At 38.4% G+C, this 17,754-nt stretch overlaps 1 long non-coding RNA gene across 14 annotated transcripts in view; it reads right to left on the bottom strand.

Moving 5' to 3' along the window:
• Positions 1-1,021: 1,021 nt before the first annotated feature.
• Positions 1,022-17,754, bottom strand: part of LOC148214980 (uncharacterized) — a 29,244-nt gene continuing 12,511 nt past the window's right edge. For 2 of the 14 annotated variants that reach the window (XR_015797074.1, XR_015797070.1), the window contains exons 2-7: positions 14,872-15,019; positions 9,814-11,653; positions 9,219-9,361; positions 7,460-7,601; positions 6,119-6,193; positions 1,022-2,453 (exon numbers count right to left, since the gene is read on the bottom strand). This is a non-coding gene — a long non-coding RNA (uncharacterized LOC148214980). Of the gene's footprint in view, positions 2,454-6,118; positions 6,235-7,459; positions 7,625-7,733; positions 7,806-9,218; positions 9,362-9,813; positions 11,654-14,871; positions 15,020-17,754 lie in introns of all 14 variants that reach the window. The other 12 variants (XR_015797076.1, XR_015797073.1, XR_015797071.1 and 9 more) reach the window with 11 other exon arrangements.

Below are 17,754 nucleotides of genomic sequence, written 5' to 3'. Positions count from 1 at the left end.
AAGCAGTTTGCCCGAATGCTTTTGACATTATCCCTTCGTTTCTTAGCAGTGGGCTCTTTCTTTTTTTCCAAATTATTAAAGTCCCAACTAAAAACTGAAAGACAAATGCAGATAAGAGGGTTAATAATAGGTGACCACAATTTAATTGCATCAGCTGAAAATACACCAGATTAAGAAGTACTTATTGTCTTTTAAAACTCTGTATTCTCCCTGATCTGCATCAGCCTGCATTGTCTTATCCATATGTCATCTGTCTTGTGTTTCTGATAACTGTCAATTCTGTATTCAGTTTTGACCATCTGACTTCATCCTTTGTATATGTACAATATCCCAAAAGCAAAGCATATGATTACATGATGCAATGTAGGCCTAAATTAGAAAAATTGCTGGTCACCGCCAACAGTGGCATTTCCTGACTCTTGGAGAAGAGCCAGATAAGTTCTTTGTTTACCACTGCTGCTGACTGACAGACATTCTGCAGTGCCTGGGATAAAATATGAAAGACAATATTATTGCAGCAGAATACCTAAATGGTTTTCATCACATCGCAAAAAATGGGAACACTAATGAATATTTTTCTTTCTGGGTCAGATTCTAAAACATTGGATGTCATAATTAAAAAATGGTTTATAAATACCTCTTTTCTACTGCATTTGCTATTTAGAATCACTTAACATTGTTCTTGCACATCAGTATATCCAAAAAAGCAGTACAAATCACTAACACTAGCTCTGAATCAGTTGTGTTTATTATATTAGAACATTTTATAGAGCTTTTATTCCCTAAATATTTTTAGAAGAGCTATTTGTTTCAGAAAATGATTAGTTTTAGCTTTGAAGTAATTTCAACTTTCTGAGTATACAGATACTTGGAACTGGACCATATGACCTGGAGTGAAGAAGGTAATTATTTCATGAGTTGAAAGAACTCTGTTACATAAAGGTTTTTAAAAACATAGGCTACATCTTTTGATAGTGGTTTGTATCTGAGACACAAAAGCAATTATTAATTGTGGTGGTAATTTCTTTTTACATTAATTGAGTTGTTTTATTGTTTTCAGGTTTTAATTTTTTGTTCACTGCTCACAGCTGAAGTAGTGAGATGGGCAGCCATATAAATTATACAAACAAACAAACAAACAAATAAATACCATACAACTGTTAATATAGGCCAACTACTCAATTCAAACCTCTAGATGACCACTAGAATTTCATGTATGTCTTTGCTGCCATCTAATAGTTCTCCAGATTTGTGCAGCCCAGATAAGATAGTTCTGCTCAACTGATTGATGGATTATGTGCCATCAAGTCATTTTCAATTCCTAGCAACCACATAGATAGATTTTCTTCATGATGATCTGTTCCTCACCTGGTCTTTCAGGCCTTCTAATGGTACACCCATCTCTACTGTAACTGAGTCCATCCACCTTGCTGTTGGTTGTCCTCTTCTCTTTCCTTCCACCTTTCCCAGCATTAGAACCTTTTCCAGAGAGTTGGGTCTTTGCATATTGTGTCTGAAGTAGGATAATCTGAGCCTGGTCATTTATGCTGAGTTAGAACTCTGGGATGATTTGTTTGATGATCCATTGGTTTGTTTTCTTGACTGTCCACAGTATTCTCAGAAGTCTTCTCCAACAACAAAGTTCAAAAGCGTCACTATTCTTCCTATCCTGCTTCTTCAAAGTCCAACTTTTGCTTCCATAGAGTGTCACGGGGATTACGATGGCTTGCACAATTCTGACCTTTGTAGTACAGAGCCATCACGGCATTTGAATAAGTTTTCCAAGGCCTTCAGGGATGCTTTACCAAATGCTAGTCTGCGGCATATTTCTTGCCTGCTTGTTCCTTTACTGTCAATGATTGATCCTAAAAGGCAGAAGCTATCTTCCACTTTGATATCTTCATTGTCAATTCTAAGGCTGGTTGTTCTACCGGTTGTCATTAGTTTGGTCTTCTTTATATTTAACTTTAGTCCCATTTTTCACTGTGCTCCTTGAGTTTTATTACTAGAGCTTGCAGATCCTTTGCATTTTCAGCTATCTGGGTAGTGTCATCAACACAGCACAGGTTATTGATGTTTCTTCCTCCAATTTTAAACCATGCTCATCTTCTTCCAACCTTAACATATATTCAGCATGTTGGTTGAATAAATAAGGGGAGAATATACAGTCTTGCTGCACTCCTTTGCCAATCTGGTGCCAGTCTGTTTCACCATGTTCTGTCCATACTGTGAGTTCTGCTTCATAGCTGAAATAACATTTGGACATGTGAATCATTTGTCTCTGTCCAACATTTTGTGCACTAAGCCAGTCTTCCCCTATTTTATGACTTCTACTTATGCTGCACTGTGAATGCTGGGAAATATAGTCCAAGAGATACGGAAGATATCCAACCTGGAAAGATTGCCTACTAGGGCTTTTCTTGGATCCTGTTTTTCTACATTAGGGTACCTGCCTGGATAAAATATATACTGTTATACTCACAAACCTAACAAATAAATATATTTAAACGCTTGGCAATGTAAAAAAATAAAGTCAGGTAACATCATGCACAGCGATAATTCAGGAAGATTTCTTATTACTGTAATCATCATATTAGAATACAGAATCAGATGAAATGGTAACCCGTCTTACACAATAGATTATTGTGTGGAATTAAGCATAGAAAAAAGAGCAGCAGCCCCTGATCCAAGTCACATTGTGATGGCAGTGAGCAGCTGTTCATTGCCAGATACAGTAGGACTGTACATGAAAGCTCCCACTGCTAACAAGTGCACTGTACTGGTAGACAAGTAACCCTTTGTTGTGACTTAGAGAGTGGAAGTTAGAAAGCAGTGGCTCACCACTTCTCGCATGTTGAATTGGAAATGTATAATTGGACAGGACTAGTATTTCCATGATATGTTGTTTGACTTATTATTCTTTTCCTTTTTCTACCAATGAACCCTTGCTGCCCTCTGTATTCCATCTCCCATCCCCATAATAGTAACAAGAGCTTGCCAATTGTGTTCCAGGTATAGTTCAAGCTGACTATCTGAAAGTTCATTCATAACTTTCCTTATGAAGAAAATGATAGAAATTAGCCATGGTTTATTTACGTCTCAACATTTCTATTTTTAAAGACATAGTACTAACAATACAACTTTAAAAAAAGAAAGGCTATACATGGCTACTGTCAGACCAGGAATGGAAACCTTGTAAAAAGCATTATTTATATCCTCACATTAGAATTCTCACCTTTGTTATCTATCCTAAACACATTATAATTAAACTGCTATTTTTTGTCCCGGTTTCTAAGATGATAGAAAGGTGGCAAAGGTCTGCTGAGTAGAATTTCAAGGGTGAACCAACATTATAGGGGGGCAATGAAACCACAAACAGGTAAATAAATCCCAGAGGAAAATTTAATTTTCAATGAAACTACAATGTAAGAACTTCAATGAACAGTTGGAGCTAGAACAAATGGTAACCAAAGGTATTTTACTGATTTGAAGCAGTAAAATCTGAAATGATTCATAGAAATATGGAAGATTTTTTAAGTTAAAAGAAGGATAAGATTTTTGCCATGGGACATTGCTGGTTGGACTCACAGGTGAGTCACACTCTCTTCAGTAGGATTTAGTCACAGATAAATATAGTTATAGTCTTTACATTTTTTTCCTACATGACATGTGTAATACCTAATTCATTCCATTAAGGAAGTTTACAGTGTTGTATAATTCAAAGATCCTGAACATTAGACCATCATTTTGTACATTGTGCATTGGGAAAAAACATTTTCACCTTGAGCAGTTCTACTTAGAAATAAATCTTAACTGGGATTCCTCAGAATTCTAGTTTAGCTTCCCATACTCTTTTTTTTTTTAATCTACCTATACCTAATGGCACAGAGTAGATAGAGATAGGGGCTGAATCATCACCAATATGCAGCTTCTCCTTTTCATCTGATGATGTTGACGTTCTGAATCAGTGCTTGAGCAAAGTCATAGACTGATGAGAGCTAATAAACTGAGACTGGATTGAGATGCTGTTTGGGGGATGGTTGTCTGAACGCTTAGATATTCTAGAGGTGTGTCTGGAGGCGAGACTCTTAGTGGTAAGATATGTAGTCAGGGGACACATTTGCACCCATCATTTTCTAAAGGGTCGAGTGGCCTCAGTGGCCTGGAATGCCTTTTTTAGGTTAGGTTGACATACTAGGACTAGATAAGGCAGATTAGATTTGCCTCGACAAAGAGTATCTCACTGTGGAGGAGACAGGATACTCTTCACACTTTACACAGATAAAGCACTTTGCATCAGTCTCATCTCTTCCATTTAGCCTCCTCTGTCAGTCAGAAGAGGCTCTGTGAAGGTGATGGAAGATTTTAAGAAGAAGCTGTGGAAGAGAGTGTTGCTTCACAGCTTCACTTAAGGTCTTCCAGCAGGAGACACAGAAGACTTTTTCAGATCTTGCAACTGACAGAAGGGGGTTGAGGAGGGGCTGCATAACAGAGCAAAGTGAAGCCATGTGGCCACTTCTCTTAATGTTCAACAATAAGGATGTCATAATGCTTCATGAAGCAGCTTCAGAGGAGTGTTTCATTGAAAACTTAATTGAAGCAAAACACCTCAAGAATTTGCACAGCCTTATGATATTTTAGGTGCAATCCTAGTTGGAGAAAAATAGCCTTGCAACAGTCATTTATACCTGGCAACCTCTCTTTGAATAACTGCAAGGTGTCATGTGCATTTTTTAAAAGAAAATATTCATGTAAATATAATTTAACTCAGCACAGGGCAGCTAGCCTGCTAACTTAAGGTATTTCCACGCAGCACTGTTTCCATTCCCCAATTTCTTCAAAAAGGTTTGAAGCTGGTTGTGCAATGTGTTGGGAGCATTACAACAGATGGAGAACACCATGATCCAACCTATGCTACCTCCAACTGATAGAAGAGTAGTAAAACCAGGAGCCATAACCACCACCACCACCACCACATCATACATTTTTAGGACATGCAACACATTAGTACATGTCTGGCAGTCTTGCAAAAAGTTTGAGCTGTTGGTATGAGGGAAAATCTGGTTGGCTGACAAGATATCATTTTTCTTGCATTTAATTCCCACTGAAAACTGTGATGAAGGCATGATACTGAAGTTCTGCATCCAGTTTTGCTACTTTCTCTAGCAGCTACAATCATGGTTGTAAGCTGTTGTGCAGAGAATCTATGTGTGTGTATTTTTGTGACACAGTAATGGTTTTTGCTCAGAGGGTGGGAGGTGGCATGAGGCAGGAATTTAGTGCACATTACTTATATAAGCAAGGACAATCAAACCTGTTATTTCTCTCTGTATGTATTTGCAGGGATTGTGAAATTGATCAAAAGGATTACAATCAAGTTTGCTGATCAGGCTGCCTGTGAAATCTTCTAAAGGGCTTTGGGTTCAGCTGCTGGAAGGTAAGATGACATGGGATTCCTGCAAATGGGAAAGCAGTCCACCCCAAGATCCATAGAGTTCCAGCATAACAAATCACAAAATGGGAATTCTGCTATTTAAGCTATGCCACAATCGGAAGATAGCCATTTGCTTGGCTATCAAAGAGGACAATGTCATAAGAATATAGCTTATATGGCACCAATGTCAGATTGGTGCAAATACTGCACATGGAGGTGTCCTGAGCCTCGTTGATACAATCTTATTATGCTCCTGCTTTATAATCTACACTTACTGCTAATATGGTTTTGAGCTAGGTTCAAAATACCTTCACCTTTAAAGTCCTAAACCATCAAAGATGAAGCTCTTGCTATATTTACTAATGCAGACTACCTTGGAAAGCCTTCCACCCCCTCCCTTTTCTACAATGCGGTGGGGAATTCTTCTGACTTGGAGGCCACACTATAATTTTGCATACCTTCTTAGGTATAGTGTGGCCACTGATTTTGTGATGTCATCAGAGAGAATGGGACCACAAGTGGGTACTAGAGTTTTGGGGAATGTTTTAAGGGGTGAACTTGGTTCAGTTTGCAACATGCGCACACACACACAGAGCAGGAAAAGAATCTTAGTTGCCTTTAGCCTCTGTGTCCCTGTACCATTTTAACATAGAGAATAACATTGAATATTTTGATTCCACTCACTTTAGAAGACTCTGAGAGCTGCAAAAGAGGTGCTGTGGAGGAGGCATGCAGTCAGCAGGACCTTGATTGCCATCCCTGTTCCAGAAGAAATGTAATATGGAATGTGGAATGTTCCTCTTTCAGAGATTATGCAACATATAATGAAAAATGTCATATTACTTTAATCTTTCTCAAATTCAAGTATTTTGGCTGGCTGCTTTTGATGGCATTCCAGTTTTCCAGTTGAAGTGGGGGGTGTTGCATTATTTTTCTTTCTGAAAAACTCAGGCCAGTGGCAATGCCAAAGATAGATATCACATGACCAGACACTTATGAAATTGTTTAAAGATGGCCCCGGGCTAATGGCTTGGCATGACTCAGGTTGGCCATATTATAATTGTATGATAAATGGAAATAATAGTTATGCAGAACCTAAATGATGTGGTAAGAAACATTACTATTAAATGTACCAAACCCAAAACATTGGCAAACTAGAGAAACCTAACACATCAGTATAATAATTGTGCCTCCTAGTTACCTTTTTACTTCATCTTTTTTTTCTCATGCAATGCTAATCCATATGACAGACAACAGGCATCTTTTTGTTATCTTGTCATTATCTGAAACCCGTAATTCTTAAAATTACATCTTATTTACATGAAAGTTTGAGTATTTTCAAATTCAATGTCTGCTAGAAAAATGGAAACAAAAAACAAAAACAGTAGATAGTCTATTTCTATAACTCTGCTAATTGCTAACTCAGCCAGCAGATAGGATTGCCCACTGTAGTAACAATAAACATTAAGCAACACAGCCAGATATATTACTTGAATGTAGAAATTATCAGAATACTTTAAAAAAGGAATGTGTCAGGAGCACATGCCTTTTTTAATTGTAATATTAATTTCTTAAATTGTTCATTTTTTTATATTATTGTTTTTTAATTCTTTATTGTGCACCACCCAGAGTCACATTTTGTGAGATGGGCGGCTATGTAAAAATGATGAATAAATAAACAAACATACAAGATAAGAGGATTTCAGCATAATAATGCCTTTTGTTGAATAATCTTCAAGACACATGCATAAAAATTACAATGGTTTGACAAATCACACACATCTATACATTTGCATTAGGTATCTTGAAAGGCTAATGTCAGGTAGATAGGAATGGAGGGTCAGTGCTAGGTCAGATGTAATTGAGGAGACTGAATAAACAAGAAGGAAAAGGAAAGATGGATCTGTGAGTTCTGGTAGTTAAGAATGTGCTGGATCCAAAATACCTAGCCTAGATAAAAATGGAAGGCATACAAGAAAAAGAAAAAGGTAAAAGTGAACTTTGATTATTTATTCTTCAAGTTACCATATAAAACAGGAATCGGAAATACACGGCACTTCCAAGGTTGGGTGGCCTTCCCCATCTGCTCTCACTATTAGCTATGCTAACTGGAGTTAGGTGGGTGAAAGATGGAGTCCAACATCTGGAAAGCCACACGTTTTCCCACCTGTAGAGGAGTGCAGAGGTAGTCTTGACAAAGGAATACAAGACTTGTTAGGAGAACTGGTAAGAGAAAATAAACGATAACTGAATCCTGGGAAAAGAGGGAGTATGAAAAAGAAACTCAGAAGAACCCCACCTTGATTCTGTTTGGTGCTAAGAAGGAGCTGAGGGAAACTCCAGCAGGCTTTCAGGATTCTGTTATTATGTCCTAAAAATAAAATCGCTCAGTTGGGACTTGCACAGAATGTGCCCCTTCTACTCATATTAGATATCCCTGCAGTGTTCAGTAGCATCAACCATGGTATCCTTCTGGACCACCTATGAGGATTGGGAGTGGGGACTTTGTTTACAGTGCTTCTACACAGAGGCTCCAGTTGGTGGTAATGGGAGATGAGCCACTGAGTAGTTGACTACCCCAGCATGGAGTGCCGCAGGGCTTGGTACTCGCCCACATTAACATCTACATGAAATGCTGCTGAGGTATCAAAAGTATCCTGAATATATGCAGTTATATATTGCTAACCTGGGATAGGCAGCAGATGCAGTAGATGTTTGGAGGCAGTAAAGAACTGGATGGGACAAAACAACTTGAAACTGAATCAGAGGAAGTTGAATTTGCTGTCGAAAAACGACAGATTTAGGGTTGGCCTTTACGCTAGCTCTCCCTGAAGGAGCACGGCTGTCACTTGTGGGTTCTTCTGAATTTGTGGCTTCTACTTGAGCAGTAGGTGGAATCTGTGGCCAAGGGAGTCTTTGCCTCACCTTGGCTGGTGCTCCAGTTGTGGCTCTTTTTGGACTGGAGGCTCTAATTCTATTTCTAATTATTCTTGCCTTTTTGGAATAATTGTTTTTAGGATATTTATAATATTTTATGTGAGCTTCCTGGAGTTTGTAGAATTGGGTGGGATATTAAATAATGTAAACAAACAATCATTTGGTCAGTTTTGGTATGTAGTACCTTTTCCTTAGATAAGGAAAAGACACACGTTCCCTTTTGTCTCTTTATTAGGCTAGCTTATCAAACTGGAGCTGGAAAAATTGGGAAATTTTCCAGTTTTCCGAACTGCAAAAATTCAGCCATTGCCCTCCTTATTATGGACATAGAAAATCTTTCAGTATGGGTGACAGCTTTAACCTGTGGTTAATAGGTCTTGTATGTAACCTTTAAGAACAATGCTGAAAAGGAAAGATTTGCATTCTGTAGACACAAACAGTCTTGTGCCACTTTCCTATGTGCAGCATCCTTTTTGGGATAGGATCCAAGCACTCACAGCTGCTTCAGGACGGACTGGGCAGATGCTTCTTTACTGCATCAAAAGCCCTTCTTTGGAGGCCCTTACATGATTGCCTACACAGTGACCTTCTTGGGTTTCATTGACCTCATATGGAAAATGCACTTGTCAAACACGAATTAAAAAGCCATTTGTGCTGAAGAAAAATGACAAGCTTAAAAAAAGTACTGCAACCTCTTTTACTGTTTCAAAAGTAAATATGACCTTTAGGCCATACATTTGCTATATGAAGGGAAACTCAAAGCGACACAATTGTGGTCTGTATTACAAATAGGCGTGAGACACCACAAACAATCTTTTAAGTTCAGACCTGTGAAGGATGCACTCACATAATTTAGAGAAATAAAGAGCAGCTAGTTTGCCAGATTTCTAGCAACAAGTGCAGGCGCTGGCAATGATTCCTGAAGAAATTCTGAAGAAACATTTCATTTGGATGAGTACATATTTTCAATTCCCGGCCAAACTACAATCTCTAAAAGGATAAAAACAGAGCCAGCTTAAATACAGTCCTTCACAACATTTCCATAACTCTCATCTGTCCAACAAATTAGCCAGTATCCTTGGCCTTTTAAAAAAATACAGGCAATATAAAGTATGTGAATAAACCTTTGATGACCTTATTCTGATATGAAGATAGATTTTCTCTTTTAGTTTAGACATAGTCCATGACCTTATTTGATCTGCCTCCATTTTTTATGATGAAAAATACATTGTGCCACAGAATCATTTTACTCAAAAGTTTATGTCAAGAAGAAAACAATATGGATGAGACCACCTGGAAGGCAATTTTCTCATTTCTGTGTGCATCATAAAGGTCTCAATACTGAAACATGTGATGTTACAGAAACCTTTCTGTACTCCTTTATTTTGAAGAATACCCACCCTATCGTTAGGCAGCATGAAGAGGTAAGTAATATTACTTACCTATTACTGTTGTTACTTGTTCTCCTCAGAGGGACAAGTGCTTGTGGGATTTCTATTTCTGGTCTTGAATTACAGTATTTGGATAGAATACATCATTACTCTCTGCCCTTCTTTCTCAGGGAGCCAAGGACATCCATGGCGGTGTATGTCAAAAAAGTCAAGATGGCAGTTGTGAGCATGCAATCAAAGCTCCCCCCACTTTTTTACATACTGTAATCACACAGTTGTGGCCCCTCTCTTCATTCTTTTGCCCCCCTCCCTGCCAACACCCCTGAAGACATCAAAAATGTTGGGTGACCCTGAGAATGAACTACTATTGAGAGGGCCTTTTTCACCCTCTGATTTCAATAGAAATGGTTGAATGACTTCTGCATTCCCACAAAGCCCCCTAAAAACCTCTACATTCCTATACTGGACTAGCTAAAGGTGTCCTGGATCAAAAGAACTTATGACCGTTATGAAATCCATAACAATCTACTCACACGGATTACTTTTCCTTTTTGTTTTGCTCTAAATTGCTTTGATAGCTTGTGAACTTTGGAATGACATTATGTCACAATTCTCTTGAAACAACCCTCTTTTGAAGATGTACTTGAACAATCAGCTGTGGAGTCAGAATTCAAGGGCAAGGAAGTCACACACTAGAGTTTTGATCACTGAAGGAGAAAACCTCTTGCCTCAATGGCTTGAAGCTCCACCATGCTCTAGAGTGGTGATGGTGAACCTTTTGGGCTCGGCATGTCAAAAATTCGGAAAATGCCTAACTTGATTCTGCTGGTGTGTCATCCTGGCTCCCCCGAACAAAAAATAAACAATTCTTTACATATTCATTTATTAAAAAAAAATACAGTCCAATCACATGTGGTGCTATGTGTTATATAAAGAAACATCAAATAATTACAAAAATGAAATACGAGTAAAACAAACTCAGTTTCTTTGGTAACTCAAACAGGGAGAATAGTTGTTGTCGGATGTTGGTGAACACTGGCGTGTCACCCAAAATGTCATGGCATGTCACCTTTGACACATGTCATAGGTTTACCATCATTGCTCTAGAGATTGCAGGTGACAGTGGGTTTAGGCTTAGTGGTATAATTAAGAAACAGATCTAATTGTGAGCAAAAAAGTAGGAATAGGGCCATACTTATGAGAAGGAACTTCTTCCAGATGAGTTAATGGTGGAAAGTTGAGGTTTAAAAGTGGTTCTAGGAGTTCCGGTTTTATAATCCCACAATTATTATCAATTGGAACTGGAATAATACTTATCTACTAACTTTAGAATAATGAACTGAATTTCCTCTCCTAAATGTCAACTCCATCTCAGACTCTGTGGCTTCATGTTCTGTTTTCAACAGCCTGTGAGCTGTTAGTTGTCTTCTAGTCCCTGACCTTTATAGCTCCTGGGTTTGGCTTGGAGACTGTACACTGACTTTAGAATTTAGTGGTATGATGAGAACCCAGTATAGAGACCGCAGGATATGTTTTGTTTATCTAATGTAACCTTACCCAAACCAGATCTATTAGACTACCATTTGCAGAATACCTGGTGAAAAATTGGCCATAGTTGTTTAGGGAATTATAGGCAACAATAATGACTTGAATTGTTGTTGTTATTAGCTAGCAGTCAATACGCAGCCCTCCAACCTAAGTCAAACTAGCTTTCACCCATGCAACAATAGCTTATCTTTATGGCCACACGTCTTAATATTGTGTGGAAAATTTAGTGAGGCTTCAAACACCTCAAGTCAGGTATACCTTTCCTGTTCTTTCTAATATATTTTCAGCAATTCGATCTGTTCATGAATCCTCCAATGTATCCGGAGCTTAGCTGATGACTTTACTAACAAAAGAAGAGAATGTCATTAGCGAGGGTCATGCCCTGGTTCTTTTTGCAATAACTCTCTTGGCCATTGGATGCACTCTCAAAGCAAATAGAAAGGCCACTTTCGTAACGGAATCAAACTCAAATTTGGTCTGACCGCCAACTTTCCAGGCTTGCTACTATTTGAAAAGGGCTGGAAATATGGCAGAACATCAGGGTAGAGTATTCCAAGGGACAAAAACTATCTGAGGGATATACAGTGACTCTGTTCCTCAGCAGCAGGGACAAACAGAAATGGAGGAAATGTTCTTATACAGTTTTGGAGATGAAGTCCAGCATCTGGAATAGTGCTGTCTGGAAAATAATACAGACCCCAGTGCAGTTCCTAGGGCATAATGTGATTGTGATGCATCACTTCCCTCTTTCTCCCTCAGCTACCCTCCAAATGTAATATTCAGATGTAACTTTGCTATAGCATGAATCCTTGGCATTATGAAAATATATTCTTTGAGGCGTCGTTGCACGATCTTGGTCTTCTGTGGACTCCTAGTGGAATACCTTTTCTATCCATGCTAATTCATTCAAATGAGTATGCATTCCTGTGCTTATCTCCCTCTGAATTATATACATGCCTTGTGTTGATTAATATCACTAGCCCATCTAGCACAATAATTCTGTTTGACTGGTGATAGCTCTCCAAGGACTAAGGCAAGACCATTTTTTCAGGCTTAATTTTTTTGTCAGCTTTGATAGTACCCAGTGGAGAAAAGATGGCTCAAGTGACGATGGTCAAAGAAGGTGACTCATCTAGATTTTTTCACCTCTAACAGACCGGAGAAGGCCGGGAAGTTTGTGTAAGAAAAGAACAACAGGCTTCCTTCTTTGGAAAATAAGGCATAGATAGCTAAGTGTGGGTGTTATATAAGCCATTGGTGCCCAATCTGGTTTTGCTTGGGGCTATATGTACTGTAAACACAGATATATATACTTGAATGTGGGATGGGGAATGTGTAGAATGGGGATGTTCAGAATAAAAAAAGAAAGAAACTTTTAAAACCCTTTCCTATTTACTTTAGTGGCAATGTCCCCCATTCTTCCTCTCCAAATTATCCAGTCTTAATTTTAATTTTTTGAAAATCAGCAGCAGCTGAGGAATGGATTTTGGGGTGCACAAAATGCCTTGGGGAGGTAAATAACACACAACCATACTGTAAAATTTACATTGTAAGCAAACAGCCAGTTGTTTCTTCATGGAGGAACTGATTATTGGGGCCTAAAACCTGCTAAATTCTGCCTGGAACTTTTATTCATTGTCTCTTGCAGTATTCCTATTGTTTTCCTCTTGTTTCACAGATTGATTATCTTTACTGCTAAAGGTTTCTGTTAATGTTGGCTGGCCTGAGTGCTTCATCTGAACTGGAAAGTCATGTTAGAAATGTCCTAACAGAAGATTAAATAGTAATAGAAAAATGGGTATGCTAGAGTTGATCAGTGGTCAATGTATATTGATTGTTGGAAATCATGATTCAGTTTTCTATCCATTCTGCTGCTCTTGCTACCAAACACACATGCCTACAGAGCTCTTCACTTAACATTACACTGATCAATATGTACTGTATGTTTTCCGTTAAGAATCATTCTCTCCAGAAATCAAGATGGTTATTTCTAGCAGCCCCATTTTTCTGCCTGTTTCAGTATCATTTCCCCCTTTTTTGTTACATTTAGCATAGCCATAGAAAAAAATGTTTGATTTGGATTAATAACACAAATAGATCTTCATTCTGGAAATGTTCAGCCGTCAGGGAGCGTGAAGGAAAAAACTGATGAAGGTGGAGTAAAGATGGAAAATATAAGCCAATACTATTTGGCTTCATGCACAGAATTATACAAGAACCACGTCATTAAACACACACTCATACATACAAAGAATTGTCTTCCTGGATTTCTTCTATATTTTCTATGCACAAAATGACTACGTTAAGTCATTTTTCATTTGAACACTAGGTGGCTGTATATGCATATTATTTATTGCACTTAAGTCTTTTTCATGTAAGTGAAGTAATCACAAATTTGTAAACACCCATTAAATGCAGGTATCATAATGTTTAACCTATATCCTGTATTCTACCACTGTAACTATGCAGACATATAGTTCTCACATGCTTGCATTTAGTAAATGCATGAATGAGGATGGGAAATGGGGAATTAATATGTGTTATATCCCACTATATTATAAATAGGATACGCCTGAGAACAGTATAGCCTTCAGATTGTGCCTTTTTTTACAAAAAGCAATGGGAGAGAAATGGTGGGAGTTTGACTACACTGGCACAACAGCAGAGATATTAATGCTACAATAGATATACTAGTACTACTCCAATACAATGCAGCACTGGTGCATTTTCTTAGCAGGTGAAACCCTTTAAATGCTGGTTGTCAGCAGGAAGATCACTAAGGGCAGTAGCATTCTTAGCCTGAGTTTGACATCACCTAGACCAGTGTTGTCCAAACTCGGCCACTTTAAGATGAGTGGACTTCAACTCCCAGAATTCCCCAGCCAGCATTCTGGGAGTTGAAGTCCACTCATCTTAAAGTGGCCAAGTTTGGACAACACTGACCTAGACCATGCAATTGCCCTATGCCAGGGCAAATATACACAGATGCAATAGTTAGCACAAAGAATTTTGTGCTAACCCTTCCTACTGAACCCTTCCTACTGAATTTAGTGGATGGGGGAAATATTTTTTATTTTTTGGTGCCTTTGAATCAGTGTTGACTCCTGGCAACTGCCTGGACTAGTCCCAGCAATTTTCCTGGCAAGATTTTCAGAAGTGGTTTGCCATTGCCATCTCCTTCCTAGGGCTGAGAGAGAGTGACTGGCCCAAAGTCACCTAGTTGTGTTCGTGCCTAAGGCAGGACTAGAACTCAGAGTCTCCTGGTTTCTAGCCTGGTGCCTTAACCACTACACCAAACTGGCTAAATAAAACATACCATCCTCAAAAATATCCTGCTCATGTGACCCTGAAATAAGTAAAATATAGGTGTAAATTGACACCTAATCTCAATACTTTGACACCACCATATAAGCTTCATGCAGAGGGACTACACTCAGACAAAACAATGCACAACATACAGTAGTGCTTCCTTTCTTTGGTCTTAGCGGTGCACATTAAGAGCTCCCGGCAGGAAGTTGGAAATAGCTTTTCTCTGTCATTTTCATGAGAATTTCAACTTACTTCTTCTGTCCCTTGACCTTTACTTATGTTGCTTAATCAGCACATTGCTTGGGACTTCTGATACTGTCACAGGAAACTTCAAATATGCTGGTACTTCATCAATCTGTATGTGGTGCCTATATAACTGCTATAAAAAGAAAAAGAAAACCTGCAAGAAAATCCATAAATACACATATGAAATTAGTTTAAAAAAAAAGTGTCTTGGCTGCCCAGATCATGTAGCCCCATTTTAAGGGTATTAATTACTCTTATGTCTCAGAGTATTACCAAAGGATGTAGTTTATGTTTAAAAATACCTTTATGTAACAGAGGTCTTTCAACTCATGCAATCAGAGACATCCAGATTTTTGTAGCCTATATTTGGGAGCCCAAGTTACGATTCTGTTGCAGAGTGAGGAACGTGATACTTTGTCAACCTTCTGCATGTTGGGTCAATGTTTCTTTCTTCCAATTTTTTAGTGCCATTTTGTGAATTTTCATGGCTTATATACTTCATGTATATGTCACATGATACTTTTTCATGTTTTGTTCCTATCTGTGGTGCCTGCTGCTTAAACAAATGATAGCTAAGATCCACATTTTGGTAAATATTCATTACTGGAACTTTTGAAACTTGGCATTTTCACTAGCAGTTCTTTGTTCTTCATCATAGCTAATTTCTCCCTTCAATTCGACTGAATTCCCCTGGTGTTCTGACTCTGCCCATAGCATCAAATACTATTTACAGCATTTGTATTTTTCTCCTTGGTGACATTAGATATTTGAACTCTGATTTATTTTTCCCAGCATATAAGCAGCATTTAAGGGCCTTTGGTGGGAAAAGGATTAGACCATCAACTCAAGCATATAACAAATATTTTGGTCACATTTTAACTCAGAGTTAAGGATAGCAACTCTGTTAGATTCTGGCCTTTTAATGTAGATAGCGGGTCTGTTTAGGTTATACTATCAGCCTCTGTGTTAGATAATGCCTGTGTCAGACAATAATACTGAACAAATGCTACATTTTGTACGAGTAGTTTCAAAGGCTCATGAATCATTAAATCGATTTAATGCAATATTTCTCCATTTTTACTGCAGTTTCTAGGCAAAAGGCCCAGCCTACTAATTGAGGATATAGAATGGTTATATGTTTTTCCTCTTCCCTTGTATCTGATGACATGAACTATAGCTCACTAAAGCTTATGCCATTGAATAAAATCTGTTAGCCTGAAAAGATGCTACCAGATTCCTTCTGACTTTTATCCTTTCTTTTAATAATTCTTTTCTGGCATTGGACTTGCAATGGTGGATTTTGCTTACTCATTCATACTAAAGAAGCCACAACATTCTCATAGAATATAAGCATTGAATATAAACATTCAGGAGTGGTTTGTTCTGTCATTAAGTAGAAAAAGGGAATTCCTTCAGACAGCAGACCTGGGGAGGCTTCAGGGATGGAGTTGTTGACAGATAATGATTTATCCTCCTAGGCAGCCTGTTCTGTGCCCCCAAAACTAGATTACTGCTACCAGGTAGAGCGGAAAATCCTCTCCCACTGCCCATATTCCAGTTATTTTTGCACACAGTATTGAGAAAGGTGGTATCTTCTCCTTCACTCCAAGCAGCAAAATGTTTTAGGCTAGTCCTTTCTGCTAACGGTCCTGTCTCCTGTGTTCTGGTGACAAACCTTTTGACTAGAATCTCTTGTGCAGAGGGAATAACTGTGAGAGCAAGGCTCTTTTAAGGGAAGGTAAGGAAAGAAGAACTAGAGATGTATTTGCTTATTTCTTGAGGTTATTTCTGAGTTTTCAGCCAAGAAAGATCCTCCAAAGTAATTTACAAATAAAAATATTATATGAAGTTTGAAATATAAAATAACAAAATTAAGAGTAGGAAGAAACACAACTGCAGGAAGAAAATGAGTGAAAGAGCATGCAAGTTGGAAAGTTAATGGAGAAGCCTGGAAGTTTAAAAAAATTCTGTTAGTAAAGTAAGTTTCCATCATTGCTTCATAATACAAATATATGTATGTATGTGTGTGTGTGTGTGTGTGTGTATTAATATCTTCAACACTTAGAGCATAGAGAGTTTCTTTGGAACTATATGCTGATATTTTGCATGTTTGATTCTTTCTTGCCACTTACATGATCAGATTAACTATTATCTTCTCCCCCCGCCACCCGGTAACAAGACTGAACATCAAGACAGGGCCATAGCAAGGCCAGGACAAAACTTGGTGGAAGAGGAAGGATTAGAAATACAGTATCCATCCTCCACAACACATACACAAAGCTGTTCTCACCAGCTCCCTTGAAGTCCCCTAACAAAAGTGATTGTTGAAATGTTATTACATGCACATGCAAGATACAGTTTTACTTTCTGACTGATATTAATGTGCTGAACTGGGATGGGTGTATGTGTGGGGAAGCCCTATACTTTTGTGCTGAAACTTGTCCCCAAAAGTTTCTAACATCTGATCATATTGGCAGGAAGGTTTTGTAGGGCTGTTTACACTTCCCAACCCCTCACAAACAGTTTGAAGTTGGCCAGCAATTGTCTTCTTGAAACACTGAGAACTATGAGCCAATCCAGGGAATTCCAAGAGACACCATGAAAGAGATGCTGAAGCTCTGTGGGGAAGAAGGAGAGAGAAAGCCAGGCGGCAGGATGAAGCAAGTTCCTGCCAATGGAAGAATGGACCACCCAATCAGCTTGGCAAAACTGCTGGGGAAAAAAAGAGTTTTGCTCCAATTTCAAATAACCTGGCATGGAGCCAAAAATACGTTGACCCAGTTCCCCAAATCAGACAACACCAAGTGATCAGGCAAGTCTAGGACAATTTCTGAAGTACTGCAAAAAACATAGGTAGCTGTGCCCTATGTATTATCATACAGAGTCTGG

This window comes from Python bivittatus, unplaced genomic scaffold, assembly GCF_059951505.1.
Source record: "Python bivittatus isolate LINGU-HERP-01145 unplaced genomic scaffold, Pbiv_v1 ctg000480_np1212, whole genome shotgun sequence".
Classification (NCBI taxonomy): Eukaryota; Metazoa; Chordata; class Lepidosauria; order Squamata; family Pythonidae; genus Python; species Python bivittatus.
This window is presented reverse-complemented; position numbering and strand designations above follow the sequence as displayed.